Source organism: Rhinolophus sinicus, chromosome 17 (genome assembly GCF_057876585.1).
Source record: "Rhinolophus sinicus isolate RSI-liver-muscle chromosome 17, RSI-T2T, whole genome shotgun sequence".
Lineage (NCBI taxonomy): Eukaryota > Metazoa > Chordata > Mammalia > Chiroptera > Rhinolophidae > Rhinolophus > Rhinolophus sinicus.
In genome coordinates, this window is record NC_142517.1 from 33124480 (window position 1) to 33140145 (window position 15666).

The 15666-nt window shown below is 34.3% G+C and overlaps 1 long non-coding RNA gene across 11 annotated transcripts in view; it reads left to right on the forward strand.

Annotated features, from left to right (window-relative positions):
• The first annotated feature begins 10271 nt into the window (after window positions 1-10271).
• The window catches only part of LOC109449577 (uncharacterized), a 490477-nt gene continuing 485082 nt past the window's right edge, over window positions 10272-15666 (forward strand). For all 11 annotated transcript variants that reach the window (XR_016019526.1, XR_016019524.1, XR_016019527.1 and 8 more), the window contains exon 1: window positions 10272-10479. This is a non-coding gene — a long non-coding RNA (uncharacterized LOC109449577). The remainder of the gene's footprint in view (window positions 10480-15666) is intronic.

Consider the following 15666-nt stretch of genomic DNA (forward strand, 5'->3'; position numbering starts at 1 on the left):
AAGTACATGTATTTCCTCATTTGTTTACACTACCTAAGGGGGAGGAAAATAAAACTGTAGGGTGAGAGGTTTGGGGGTCATTTACTGGAGAGATGTTGGATACCATTTCGTGACAAATGAGGACACTTGAACAATTACTGCACCTATGTGAAAGTATTATAACAACATTTTATACCCACTGGAAGCGACCATTACCCCCACTGCAGTCATACTAATGCAGTCATTTAATGCTCCATTCAATCTGCAGTGTAAACCAACGCAGTTCTTTTTAATAGCTCCCTTTCATCAGCGACTGTGTTGGAGAAGGGGCAGTCTTCCACCAATTCCCAAGCTGAATAGGAGGTAGTTCTGGGAATCATCTCCCGTACCTCTTGCCATTCCTTCCTGAAGTGATGCAATAAATTGCCCAAGACAAATGAAAGTGTGTAGCTATATTATAATTGTAGATGTAAAATGAACTGGACCCTGTTTCCAAAAGCTTTCAAAGGAACTCTAACTCAGCCCTTGCAAAAAAAAGGCAGTACTCTCTTTTAATTTACATGTGAAACAGGCCTGGAGATATAATTTTAGCATTTATTTAAGGGATTTTCTATTGTTGTTTTATATTATATACATAAATACTACAAATCTAGTGTCCATATTACTTTCATTAAAAGAGGAGATAGGATGGATCTGGTCATAGTGAAAACCAGGGCCCTGTGGAATTTTTTGGAATATCTATATGTACATACAGATATCCAAATTTAGTATGGCAACTGTGTTGGTTATGCCTAAAGTGTGAGTTTGAAGTTTAGATTTTTTTAATACCATATTTATAATGTTTCAAATTGTTCTCCAAAATGCTCAGTGCTCTTTTAGATTATTTCTATCAGCAAGGTATCTACAGGGACCCAGAAAGTTATAAAAGCACCATGATATCAAAACCTATTATTTTAAATACAGCTTTTCATATTTACTGGCATGAATTTCAGATCTCTCTTCAGTATTTTCTTGGTTAATAAATGCCTCCATTTGAAGTTTACATATGTGAAGACATGGATATGAAAAGAACACTTGTCTTGGGTTTTTCACTCACCAGGTCTCCAAACAGTTTTAAAGGCTGTGAGAGGAAAGGCTGTGAAAAATGTCCATCCCTATAACAAATCAGTCTGATTTAGGAGAAACCAAGCTACTTCAGTAGGCTGATGAGTCATAGAAATGTTTCTGGCCTTTTCAGGTGGTTGCTCCATTGGAGGAGACTCACTCCCAAGTACACCATATTCTACGTGGGTAAGTGTGAAATCACACACATGCCCCTGAGCCTCAGGCTGGAGGAGATTAGAGTAACCCTGAAAGAAACCAAGCAACATCATTCCTAAAATAGCTGGATCTCTTTAACTTTGTGGAAGTATTTTCATTTTATTTGACTTGCAAGGTTATTTGTTGATGAGAGAACTCTGAATATGTTAATATATTTACTCCGAGCAGATGTTGGTATGGCACAGTGGTACTGGACAACTATGGAAGATTAAATAACTAGAATGCATTAGTGTTAAAAGGGAGTACTTCCAACACAAATAGTTCAGGCCAGATAAAACTGCTGTGGAGTAAGTGATTGTGATGGACCTTTAAGTGATTCTATGTTGTGACTTTTTACTGCATTATGCGAAGGTTTTACATGTCCATAGTTTTATTTTAATCAAACATAAGTTTACATTACGAAAAAGAGAATGCTCATTAAAAAACCCTGTTCTTTATTGATGATGCATGACGGATTTTTAAAAAACATGTAGAAATCAGGTACAGAATGTACTTTTCAGTTCAACAAAAAAACAAATGTTTGTAAGTCTGATTCACATACGTATTTTTCGTTACAAAAACATTACAGTATTTCAGTTTTCTTTTAACTACTCTGTCAATTTCCAGCAAGGAATAATGGTATTAAAAGTCTATCTTGTCTAGCGTAAGTTTTTCTTGTCTAGCATAACATTTTACTCACTCTGATTTAAATAAAATACATACAGTTTTGAAAGCTTTAATACCAATTTAAGTAGTATTAGAAAGTTTGTTGAACAATGGATCATTTACCCAAGAAAGTTCCAAATTATGTAGCAATTTATGACAATATACAGCATCCCTAAGTTATCAATATATTGTATTCATCTATTTTTAACTATTGCATAAATATTCATGTATCCTGCCTCTTTCTTTCTTTGTCCATTTCAAGTACTTCTTAGGCCAGAAAACTACATATTTCATAATTATGAAAAAGATAACTGTATCCTCATTTTATTAATTTTTGATACTACTGTTGAAATAGTTGAAAATATAGTTGCACATACAATTTCATAAATGAGGATTTAACCTTCAAAAGCTTAAGCAATTTAAAAATAAGATAAATCAAAAATTAAATGTTTTTAGCTTGGTTGTGTTTTGGGACTTCTTACTATTTATTGAAATAGTTCAAAGGATTGAATGGTTCAGATTTAGGATTACATAGGTGCATAGATGTTTATTTGTGTAAATCTTCCCGTGTCTCCATAGAAGAAACATGTTTAAAACGTTTTTTATCATGTATAAGTTCCAAAGCAATTGATAAAACTTTGTTTTTGCAAAAGCATCGAACATTTAGTGAATCAACATAGTTTTGTGGGTGATAGCTACATTATCATAATATCTAACAAACTATAAATATGAAATTACAAGATACTCAATTAGACATTGATCTTTTCTGTCCTGTTTCATGGAACTGTTTAGAAGCACATTGTAGTCTCCACTAAATGAAACCTCTGTTTATTTTTTGAAGTAAATGCATGCTTTGATCTCAGAAGTTAAGTGAACTATTTTAGGGCTCTCAGAGTTCATCTGTCCGTTGTGAACAAAGTTTCCAAATTTGCATTTGTCATCTGGATTAAGCATAGAAAGTTATCATTTCCTTTGTAAGAAGTTTTGTAAGATTTCTAATCAATAGGTTGTAAATGTTAAGATTTAAACTACTTAGTGGGGGAGAGCTTTAAAATCCAAGATAAGGAGAAAGTAATCAAATATATTTGTTGAAATGAATTAAACTGTTTGAATAATACATCAGGAAATAAAGAATAGGTGTTATACATAGTGGAAACTGTAAATCACATAAGTTTTAGCAGTAAAGGAATTTTTAAAATATATAATGAGAGACGAGAAGGGGAATATTTTTTTAACATCATAGAATCTCAGCATTAAGAGGGACTTGAAAGGTTATCTGGTCTGACCAATTATGTCATATCCAAATCCCTACTTCACTATCCCTTGCCAAGTTGTTATCCATCTTGTGCTTTCATTGCCTATGATGTGGAGTTTAGTACTTTTCAAGACAGCCCATTTTATTTTTGGACAAATCTAATTGATGGGGAAAAAATAGCAAACTGAAAAAAAAAAAAAAAGTTGTATTCTATTTTCCATTAATTTGTTTTAGTTACCCCTTGAGGATTTGTTTTAAAATTTAAGGTAATGAGTGTCCTTCTTATTTGAGTTAGGTTTATATTCATACAGAGAAACTCACCTGGAAGATAGAAATGCAGAACCAATCTTTAAGAGATGAGTTAGGCCTAGAAAAGGAGTTATTTAAATTGATCAGATAATTGAAGCCATGAAACTATTTGTGGTAACTACTAAAGTGACAACATGTTAGAGGGTATTATAATACTGGAAAGTTACTTCTTAAATATTCAAAATACTTTACCTATTTTTCATGGAAATCCCTTTGGGGCCACATTTGAAGTTCTATGTGTCTCCTTTTAATCTACTAATTTATCTATTTATTTATTTTTTATTTAAGTATAGTTGGTATACAATCTTATATTGTTTATATTAGTTTCAGGTGTACAGTATAGTGATTCAACATTTTTATACCTTATAATATGATCACCCCACTAATTCTAGTAATCACCTGTCACTGTCTAATCTTATCGCAATATTATTGACTATGTTTCCCTTCTCCATTTCACCCAGGCCCTACCCACTGCCTTCTGGTAATCATCCCTTTGGTCTCTGAGTCTGTTTTCGTGTTTTTGTTTTGTTTTAATTTAGATTCCACACAAAAACCATATGGTGTTTGTCATTCTCTTCCTGAATTATTTTACTTATCATAATACCCTTTAGAGCTACCCATTTTGTTGCAAATGGCAAGTGTGTTATTTTTTTTTCTCCATGATATATCGTCTTCTTTATTCATGCATCTATCAATGAACACCTAAGTTGCTTCCATATCTTGACATAATCTAATTTAAAATCAACTACAGCACCATAGAGGAATAGTACTGGCATCAGCTAAAAAGCCTAGAAAGCCTAAACAATACACAAGGATGTTTATGAGTCAAATCAAATTTCCCCGGTCTTTGAATTTTTGAAAGCTACTTGAGAACATGAATACGAAATGAATATTTTTTAAATGAGACTGATTTCAATATAAAGTCTGATGAAAAATTCTTTCCCCACCAGTTATGGGACAAGATAAAGTTTTAATAATTATTTTGTGCTGGGATTTACAGATAATAGAAATCTTATGTACAACCTTGCATTTTAAGGACAGAATAAGACTGTTATGAAACATTGAATATATATCTGAATATAGTGATTCCTAAAGTAACTTAAATCCAAAAAAGTAAAGTTTTCTTGAATTTGGCTGCCTTTCCTTCAAGCATATAGTTTCTTTTAGGCATATAGTTTCTTTTAGCTTTTATGTTCTGTGTAAATCACTGTTCACATTTTTGTGTTGTTAAACAATTAATGTTTAGTTACTCCCATATCTGTAACTCTCTTTTGAGTATTGAAATATATGTTTTGTGGTTTTCTTTCTTTCTTTCTTTATTTTTTTATATTTGGGCATCTAGAGGTAAATATGATTCCATGAGTACCATTTTTTTCTCATCATATCCAACAAAATACACTTAACTCAGATGAATGGTCTGAATTTTATTTCCTCTGATGGTAATGCTTTTAAGAATTTGGTGAGTGGGAAAATATTTATTACAGATGTTAATTTTAGCAAATATTTTAATAACAAGGAAAAATAATAATCACATTTGGCATAGTTAAGATACCAATTGCTGTTTTTTTAATGATGGCAAAAGTATCAAATAATGGGGAACTCATGATGCTATAAATTTATCCCTTCCAAAAAAATTATAAAATACCATGTAGAAAGTTTCACCGAAAAATATAAATAAAAGATGAAGATATTTGCATATTTGATCATGTATTTTAATATGTCACCCTTAATATTTTCAAAAGATAATCTCACCTAAATCTAATCTTATTGCTTGTTTTAATTGGATACAAGTATTTTCATTGAAAGGGTAGTGGTGATTAAGACAATAACAATGATTGCTAACTCTCTCTTGCCTCCCATTTTTAAACATTTTATGGTTAATTTTGTAATATTTCATATGAAATACCATGAAAAGTAGCCCAAATATACCTACATATATACAAAAAATACATATCTGTGTCTTTGATGTGTTTGGGTTGGGAGGATGCAAAATTAGAAACTAATAGATTCCGTACAAAATCTTTGAATTGTTCTGTCTCTAATATAATTTCATCTCTAAAAGGGGAGTCATACCTAGTTTCAAAGATTCTACAGTATAGTATAACAAACAAAATAGTTATCTGTAAGACATTAAAATTGAACTATATCATCTATATACTCTTTTTTTTAAATTTTATTTTATTAAATTTATTGGGGTGACAATTGTTAGTAAAATTACATAGATTTCAGGTGTACAATTCTGTATTACATCATCTATAAATCCCATTGTGTGTTCATCACCCAGAGTCAGTTCTCCTTCCATCACCATATATTCGATATATACTCTTTTATTGATATTGGATGATAATATTCATTGACTTAAATACTTTTGAAACACTCACTTCACAAATGATCAGATACATAATTTTTATGAATGGCCTTTTACTATGGGCTTAAGTAAATACCCTGGAAAAATAACTAGTTAACAATTCAATCGGCTGACATCAACTCCCCACTTGCAAGCACTTTCTATAATTTATGGAAAAGGTAACATTTTTTTTGAAATGCTACTACCTTTAGGCTCTTATGCCAAAATATGTAAAAATCCAAAATATCCAAGTCTTAAATACTTTTAATATCCCTTAGAGTATTTGGCAATCTAATTTAAGAACAGTTTTTTGTTGTTTGTTTGTTTGTTTGTTTCTTTTTAAGTATTTACAGTGTTATCTCATGGAAATTGAAGGATCAAAACAAGTACAGCCAGACATCATGAGAAAGAAACATAATTGGAAATTAGGCCACATTTCGTCTCTCTCAGGGTCCACATGGTCTCCCTGTCATCTCTCCTTTACTTCCCATCTGTTCTCTATATCAGCAAGAATATTTTTAAAAATATAACTGTGATATTATCTTCTAGTATCCTCTACTACCCATGTCTTCAGGTTAAAGCTAAACTCGGACACAGGTTCACAAGCCCTGTGTGATCTCTTAGTCCATATCTGATTTCGTACCCTATCACTTGTTCTCCTGCTCTCACTACCGAGGTATATATTTCCCGCCTTGTGATTCCTTTGACTCACCAAGCACATAACCTATCTCAGAGTCTTTACACCTGCTGTGCATTCTGCCCAGAACACCTTTTCCACAAATATTAGCATGACTGGTGCCTTCACTGAATTCATGTTTCTATGCAAACAACATATGATCACATAGACATACCCAAGTAGTAATTCCCCCACTACTTTTAAACTTCATAACCTGCTTTACTTTTATTCCTACAGTTTTCTCATCTAATGGAATATAGTTTCTATGCTTGTACATATTTACTGTCTATCTCCCACTACAAGAAGAAGCTTCCGAGAACAAGGACTTTTTTAAATTCATTGTGGTATTCCTGGCATTTAGAAGAGCGCCCACTACACACGGTAGTAGGGACTCCATATGAATGTACTGAAAGAATTAGAGTGAATTTTTCTCTAATCCCTACTTCTTTCTGAGTTTACACCATTATTTTGTTCTTTCTGCTAAGCTGCTCTCTCTGCATCAGCTAGCACACAGCTCATAATTGCTACATGGCCTTTCAGCTGCAGTCTTCTCCACCAACCAGCAACTTCTCTCTTTTACTTTAGTTCAAATTCCTGAAAATCTAAGTGGACAAGCTTATTTTTCCAGTAAGGCCACAAATTTCTGGCTAGCCTCTGGATGTATTCTTTTGGTCAGGTGTATACTCTGGGTCTAATAAGGCTTAGCCACTTCAGAGCACGGATGGTTAGGTGTGAGGGGCTGTGGGCAGGCAGCCAGGCAAACACAGACATTTCTAGTACATAGAGCCATTGCAGCCATACGGACACCAATGTTCTTTATGGTCCCAAGTCCTGCTCATTAGTCCTCAATTCAAAGCATCTACTTTCTGCCTCCATGTCCCTTCCTGATCAAATGACTTCCCTATTGTTTTCTATTGTTATATCCCTGTGTTATATATAAACTGTGCATCTGTAAAATTTCTATGATAAATAATATATCCATGTCTCTGCCTTGATCCTAAAGGCAACAGAAAGCCCCTGCAGTGCCATTCCCCTCCCCACCCCCAGCCTATTCCACTTATGTGTTTGAATGGCAGGTAAGAAATCCCACGTGTCTTTACAGAGATCCTATTGTGGACACACCCTAAAGTAACCCCATAATGTGTCATACCTTTGCAAATCCCTCTTCTTTAGTTAAGTTTGGGTGGAAACTGTGACTTGCTTCTACCCAATAGAAAATGGCAAATGTGAAGGAATTTTGCAGATGTAATAAAAGTCCCAAATCAGTTGATTTTGAGTTAATTGAAAGGGTTATTCTAGGTCAGCCTGACTTAATTAATTGAAAGTCCTTGAAAGAAAGACTACTACCCTACTCTCTATATATGAAGACACATTCTCCTGGTGGCTTGAAGGAACTGAAGAAATGAATTCTGCCAACAACCTGATTGAATTTAGAAACACATTTTTCCCCAGTCAAATCCCCAGCTAAGAACACAGTTCAGGTGATACCCAGACTGCAACCTTGTGAGTTTGAACAGAGGGTTCATCCAAGTCATGTGTGCACTGCGAACCTACAGAACCTGAGATAATAAATGTGCTTTGTTTTAATCCACTAAGGTTGTGGCAATTTGTTATGTAGCGTTAGAATACAAACACAAATTTTCCATTCTAGTTCATTGTAAAAGACAAATATTTAGAGTCCCCATGTTATTTTAGTTCTTTATACCCCACTCTGATTTTGACTTGGACCTTTTTTTCTTTATTTGAGTTTTACATGCTCACTGTAAAAATAGAAATAGCTTAATTCATTTCCTTAATATATTCCTATTTGGAGATGTATTCTTTTCCTGTATTTTCTCATGTCAGTGTCTTAAGACTAACTTTAGACTTTCTTTCAGGGGACCACACATGACTGGAATATTTCTCTTCCACCCCTAACCACATAATCATCTCTTTTTCATATCATGTCATCTATCATTTTCAGCTTTTGGTTCTTATGAGCATAGACACAAAGACCCTGACTGTGAAATTTGCATGTCTACTCCTCTCTTTGAGGTCTAATTCTTTTTTTTCTTTATGCTTGTGAATATTTACTTAATCGTTTCAATAAAGTCATTCTTGAAATTCTGAGAGTGATTACTTAAATAATGATTTTGTAAGGCCAAAGCATTTATGTTGGGATATTTTATCCCATAATTTATCTCTTTGTTACTTCTAAATGTTCATGTATCAAGTTTCATTTGGTAAAAGTTGACATATTTTTTTTGGTCAGTGTTTAATACTTTATTATTTATAAGTTTCTAAATGCTCTTTATTCTGCTTACTGTATCTTTAATCTTAAACTATATTTGAGTGTCTTGCCTTTCTAAGAAGTTCTATACAATACTTACCATAGTGCAGAATATGTCATATAATTTAGGAGTCAATTAGTTAAATAATATGTTTTTAGATTCCACAGTGCTAGGAGTTGAGGGTATAGAGACATGAAGAGTTAACTCTTTTTTTTATTCCCACCAGCACATACATTTTCAGAGACTTTAGAAAGTCACAAAAGTTATTGTTTGACTATTTGGTACATAGTCTATTTAAAGGAAAATCTTACTTTAGAATGTGTTTAATGGTATGTGTTTGAAAAGCCAAGATTTTCATTTATCATACACATGGAAATAAAAAAAATTGAGATGATATATTGATGAGACAAATTTCTTCTGTTTATTATGACAAAAATTCTCAAACACTGATTTGAAATTGAAGTGATTAAGAGTTTCTATTTCCCAAAGGGAAATACAGAGTATGTAATCAAGCTCTTGTCCACATTTGCCTGAAAAAATATATAATGCTGTATATAGGTCCCTTATTCAATAGGTTAAAAGTCGAATTTTAATTTTAAAGGGAAAATGAAATCCCAAATTTTGATGCCTGGTAGAAATCAGAATAGGGGTGATGGATAGGAATAGTTATGTATGTTCACTTTGATCTGGAGGGAATAAGGAAACATCCAGTAATCACATTTCTAAATGTATATCAGAGTAGATAATCCTTTAAGTGCTCTATTCAATTAATTAATTAAGCTTATATCTCATTCAGGTATACAAATTATCCTCTTTAAGGGAAAGAAGCTTAGGGAAATATTTAGAGGGAAATTAATTCAAAGAGCTATTGTTGAAACATTGAAGTCATATGAACACGTTATCACACAAACTATAGCAGAAACTGGTTTTCCTTGTTAGCATACTCAAGTCAGTATAATGCATCGATAAGGAACACACTAAACATTTCCAGAGGTAAGGTTTGTAATTGTGTTAAGTAGCAGGGCATGTTTAACACACTTGCATTGTGTTAGTTCAGGGCATGTATTTCTCTTTTAGAAAGCTGCCTTTGAGTTAAATACCAAAATCTTGGAAACTTCTGATAGTAGCCAGTGTTAATTATTTTTCTTTGGGATGAGTCAAGTAGATAATTTGACATCTCCTTATTTGTACACATATTTAAATCACGGTTTTTACTTTATTGTGAAGAAGGAAAGAAGTAGAATATTCATAGGAAACAGAAGGAGACTTTCTTGCGTTGTTTTTCAATTGTTTTAATGTGCACAGAAAAGTGTAAATAAAACAGTTATGCTTATTTAACAAAGAATGTGCTGACATCCTTGTTCTACCTAGTTGTTCTAAGTTTGCTGTAGGTGCTTCTAGGCGCCCCCAGATGGCGCCCTGGAGCCCATTCTCTCCTGTGGCCGACCAGTTGGCAGGCTGCAAGGGAGAATGAGATTGAAGCGGCAGGGCTTAACCCCGTGCAGCCGAGAGAGATGGGTTGCAGAAGGACTCCGAGAGGCAGCTGCAACAGGGCGTCACTCACTGTCCAAGTATATCCATTTCTGAGCGCAAAAGGAAGAACTTAAGCGGGCGGCAGTTGGAATATAAATTTCTTTGTAGTATTAAAAAGCAGCATGGATCATGGGCAGCTGAGCTGGTACGTGCAAGAGAAACTACTGAATGGAATTGTGCTGGGTAGGAACCCGTCTGATCATTCTTTGTGTACCAAATGTTCTGTGTCCTGACTTGTGCCTATGTGTATACAGTCATTTCATTTTCACCTGGCTCATGGGGACTTGGGGTTACAATCTTTCATTTTTCCAACAAGATACATTGAACGCTTCACAGAACATTGTTTATTGATAGAAATATGCCCTAGTAATGGTCTAAAGAAACACATGATAATAGCACCAAAATACTTTTTTTAATGTTTCTTTGTTAGAAGGAAAAAAAGAAAGTAAACCTAAACCATATTACCGTGTATGTTTACCCGATATTACTTTTAAAAGACAACAGACTATATATACATATATATATATATATATATATATATATATATATATATATATATATATATATAACTATATATGTGTGTGTGTGTGTTTATATATATATATATATATATATATATATATATAAAACTACTATGGACTAGATATTAAATCACTTTTACCTGTGGGTACAGACATAAACACACCTGTAAAATATGAATGGTTTTCACATCTGTGTGCCAGAAAAAACATTATGTAGCTACGCTGACAGTATGATGAAAAATACATATCTTGTGTATACATTTTGTATGGTCTAATGTGCCATGTGAACGTGTGGTGTGTGTGTAGACAATACCATATATATGTGACCTAGATGCAGAATTATTTTGTTACACAGTTATAAAAGTGTGTTGGAGATGGATAGATTCTTGCACCTTCATAAACAATATGTCTATGTAGTTTACTTAGTATAAAGATCATCTATTGCCTAAAAAACAAATTTAAAGAATGTACTGTTATATTTTAAATTTCTCCAGTTTCATCCAGCACTTAGTTTTCTGTGTTTTTTATATTCTGGTGAAAGCTTTCTTTTCTTTTCTTTTCTTTTCTTTTCTTTTCTTTTCTTTTCTTTTCTTTTCTTTTTTCTTTTTTCTCTTCTCTTGTTTTCTCTTCTCTTCACTTTTCTTTCTTTCTTTCTTTCTTTCTTTTTATTTGAACATAAAGCATTGGCTAAAGTGATTATATGGACATACATTGCATAGATATATAAATATAGGTTCTCTGGGCTTGAGGTTACTGATAGCTGCGATTCACTAGAGCTTTGAAAACTTGAGAGTTCTGACTGGAAGTTTACATTAGAAAGTAGCCAGAAAATTGAAAGATTCAAAAGCTCAGAACTAAACTGGAAATAACAGAGGCTGAGGTTTTACTCTTAGTGTTATTACTCTAAATAATGTTAGGATGCTTATAAACTTGTATGTATTCTCTTGTAACAAATGTGTGCATGAAGCAAATACTGAATTTTATGCTCTGCCATTGCACACAAGCAAATACAACACAATTCAGCATAAGAACTATGTGTTGGAGCTAACTATGTAAGACAGCATGCTAAGTAAAGCCTGAGATACCAAGAAAACTTAGAAACAGTCCTGCCCTCAAAGATTTGCCAGTCATATGACTACAATGGACATATTCATGAATATGAATATACAGTAAAATACAAATCTAAATAGATGCTATTAGAGAGGGACATGCACAAGGTGTATAACATTTAAATGGACGGAGAACTCTGACTTAGGGCTTTTGCTAAGGGCTTTGTTTTAGAAGGCTCTCCTCTTGGGATGGGTAGAAATAACAGTTTTGGTAGGTGACGATGATAATGTTCAGTCAGACGTTTCGTTTGTGTAGGGTACGGCCTTCTTCACTGACCTCAGATGTGAGCAGTAAGAGATAGTATTATACAGGTAGGTGGGGCAGTATCGGAGATGGCCTTGAGCATCAGGCTGAAAAGTTTGGATTTCATCATTAGTTTATACCCAGGACCACGAACAATACAGACATTCAGTACTCTTTTAGAAACATTGAGTCCTGCGCATAATAGTGAGAGCCAGTATGAAATTTTACAATAACTTTATCATTTATTTATGGTGTATCTACCATATTAAAACATAAGTTCCAAGACAAAGCAGTCTTTTTCAGTATTATATCCACAGAACCAAGAAACGTCTTGAAACATATTTATCTACTGTACAAATGAGTGAATGAATGGTACATGAGGATAAGGCCAGGATTCTATGTTATTTACATTTAGTTTTCCTAATAGTCATCAGGGAGTAACATGCTCAAAATTCACCAAGTGTTTAGAGCTGTTGTCCAAGCTGATTCCATTGTGGTGAAGGTAATGCAAAGCAAGTTCCCTAGAATAGCCACTATTGATGTTGAATCTTATTCTCTTTTTAACCTCTTTCATGAATAGTCTTGCCTTCACATTTCTAAAAGGGTTATTAAGATAATTATAAACTGCATAATTATTCGGGCAGAATTTACCAGTTCATCTTCATATCTGTACAGTAGACATGCAGTGGATATATAGTCACACAATATAGATGTATACTGGATATATAGAATGCTAAGCAAATAAATTCAAGGGAACAGTTTTAGGAATGCCTTTACACCCTGAAATAGATATTTACCTCTCTATGTGGATGCTCCAAATATTTGATTGTCTGCAACTTAGTTTAGTGCAAACTCTCCAGAGCCTCTTTATAATTCTGGGGGTGCAAAATGATCACTTGAGAGATCCTCAGCTATTTGCTTCCATAGTTTTGGGGAGCTCTGAGGTAGCATGGTTGAGGTTCCAGCTCCATACAGGATGGTAGTGTTTTTCTCTGTCCCTATGTAATGGTATCTGTACCTTTTATGGACAGGGACAGACACGTGTAAAGAAACTAGTGAAGAAGAAAAAAATGTAGTCATTTGAAAGGATGATACTAAATAAAAATAGACATTTTAAAGAAACTTATAAACTTATAAATGAGGTTCACTCAACTAAGTTATAAATGTACGTGTACTGTCATACAAATGAAAAGGCCAAATAAACCATGTCATCAAACCAAAATCATGAAAAAATGTAAACACCTGGTGTTTCCCTTTTTGCCCAGGAAAGAGTTTTTTCTTCTGTGCTGAGATTTATGTATCTTCACTTACCTTTATATGATTCATCTAAAAAATACAAGGGTGGAATTTTCAGTTTAAAAATACATGTTCATGGGGATTCTATGTGTCAGTTAAACTGAGAATGCAGGATTTGTTTCACTTTGAGCTAATCTGTGCAGAGTCAGGATTTTTCTTTCATCAGTGTCAGTGTCCTGGTCTCTGTTCTGCTGGACCTGCTGTTAATGCTTTATTTTTAGCCCCTGTGAGAGGAGGTATAAGATATAGTGACCCAAGACTCGACCTATTCTAAGCCCTGGCCATGGCTGGACCTATAGACTAATGGGTTAGAGGAAGAACATCTTGTTCAAATAAAGCTGGAGATTCAGTTTCAGAGAAATATACTGCAGTATCTACTGCAGATTTTTCCCCCCTAGTGGTTGACTTAAAGCTGTTCTGTTTTGTTTTGTCTTGTTTTGTTAACAATTGAAATAGACTTTTCTTCATATACTGGAGTGAGTTAGTTTGGTCAAAATTCTCTAACTTATGTTTTTAAAAACATGCTTCAGGAGAGCATATGCTTTTCTTTAAATGATCATTTTGAGAGATACAAAAACAATGTCTTGGAAAGCATACTGGGTCTTTTTCTTTATTCTTTGGAATGCTAGGCATCCAAAAACTACACAAATACAAAATACGCACATACAATGGAAATGTTCTACACTTGAATCCCATATTGTGCTCCTCTTTTTTAGTGTAGAGAAAAGTTTTCTTCTTCCTCTGATGTCCTGATGTCACTATTTTCTTTAGCCAAAGTTACTGAATCAGTTTAATATGATATTTAGCCTTTCCAACCAGACTGTAAACTACTGAAGGAAGCAAATGAATTCCATGCTTCCTTTGAATCTCTCTATTAGACCAAACACACTGTCAGCCACACACAGCACTGAAGTTTGTTTTTTGACAATTAATGTTAACTTCTTTTTTTTTTTCATACACGTTTAAATAAGTAGATGTTATAGAGCAGTGACTTTTAAGGGGCAACATGGAAGTCTTTCTAGAAGCTCTGTATACTGAGAACATTACACCTGACACACCATAGTAGAAAGAGAAAGTTCCTTCTCCTCGAATCAACTATTTAAAATGAGACATCTTTTTTAAAATAATGTTCGAAATATGGAGGTATCTATAAAGGCACAAAGCTTGCCTTCACTTGGTAAAGCTATTTCTATCTGGAATAGATACCTTCTGGCAAACCTGTGTCTCTCGGGTGTTGTGTAACTGCAGGTGGAATATTGTGCAGTCAGAACTGCTGAAAGGGGGGAATGAGAAGAGTTCCTAGCAACCACAGTTGACCTTAAGGGACCTTAGGGGCACTGACATGTTTCAGAGCTGTTCGTGGGATGGTGGGGAGGGGAGAAAGCATGTATATTTTATAATGAGTATATTTATGAGCATACAGCAACCTGCCACCCCGATATATAAAAATGACTTAGCAGCAGCAAACTTGTATTTTAGCAAGTGCTAGAGGCAAACAACAAAGGATTTGTGGCTGTACTGTTAACAGGAATGAAGAACTTCTCTTCTTTCTCTAGTCCAAAAGCTAACATAGAGCTCTTGGTTCCTAAGATGTATTCTTTTCTGGTCTCAGGCTCATTAATGATGGAAGTAGGAGGGAGAGGGTATAAAGCGGCAGCTGCAGCTGTGGGCACTCAGATCATTTGTCACCTGGCATGAAGTTAGTGTTGGCAGCTCTGGAGTTCCAGCACAGAACACCAGGGAGCAAATGCCAGTTGATTGTTGTTCCTCACCAGCTTGCTGGCTAACTCTGACTCATTCTTCAGATCTCTGCTGAAGTGTTGCTTCCTCCGGGTAGCTTTGCCCGACCTCTCTTGAATATACTTAGCACCTTTTTCTCTGCTATTATGGCCTCAGATTCTCTTTTTTGCCATCACACTTCCCACTTGAGGACCTGCCTGCCCTCCTCACTAGACTAAAGGCAAGAGCTGAGTCTTGTCTAATATTGCTGTGTATCTGACTTACAACAGAACTGTGAATATTTATGAATACTGTTTGTTGCATGAGGGTTTAATGACTATGTATGGCCTTTAATGTCAGTAAAAGTTGTGTGTGACTCCTACTGTCACATATAAGAAATAACTAAACTCTTAGTCTCAGTGTCTTCATCTACAAATGGGTAG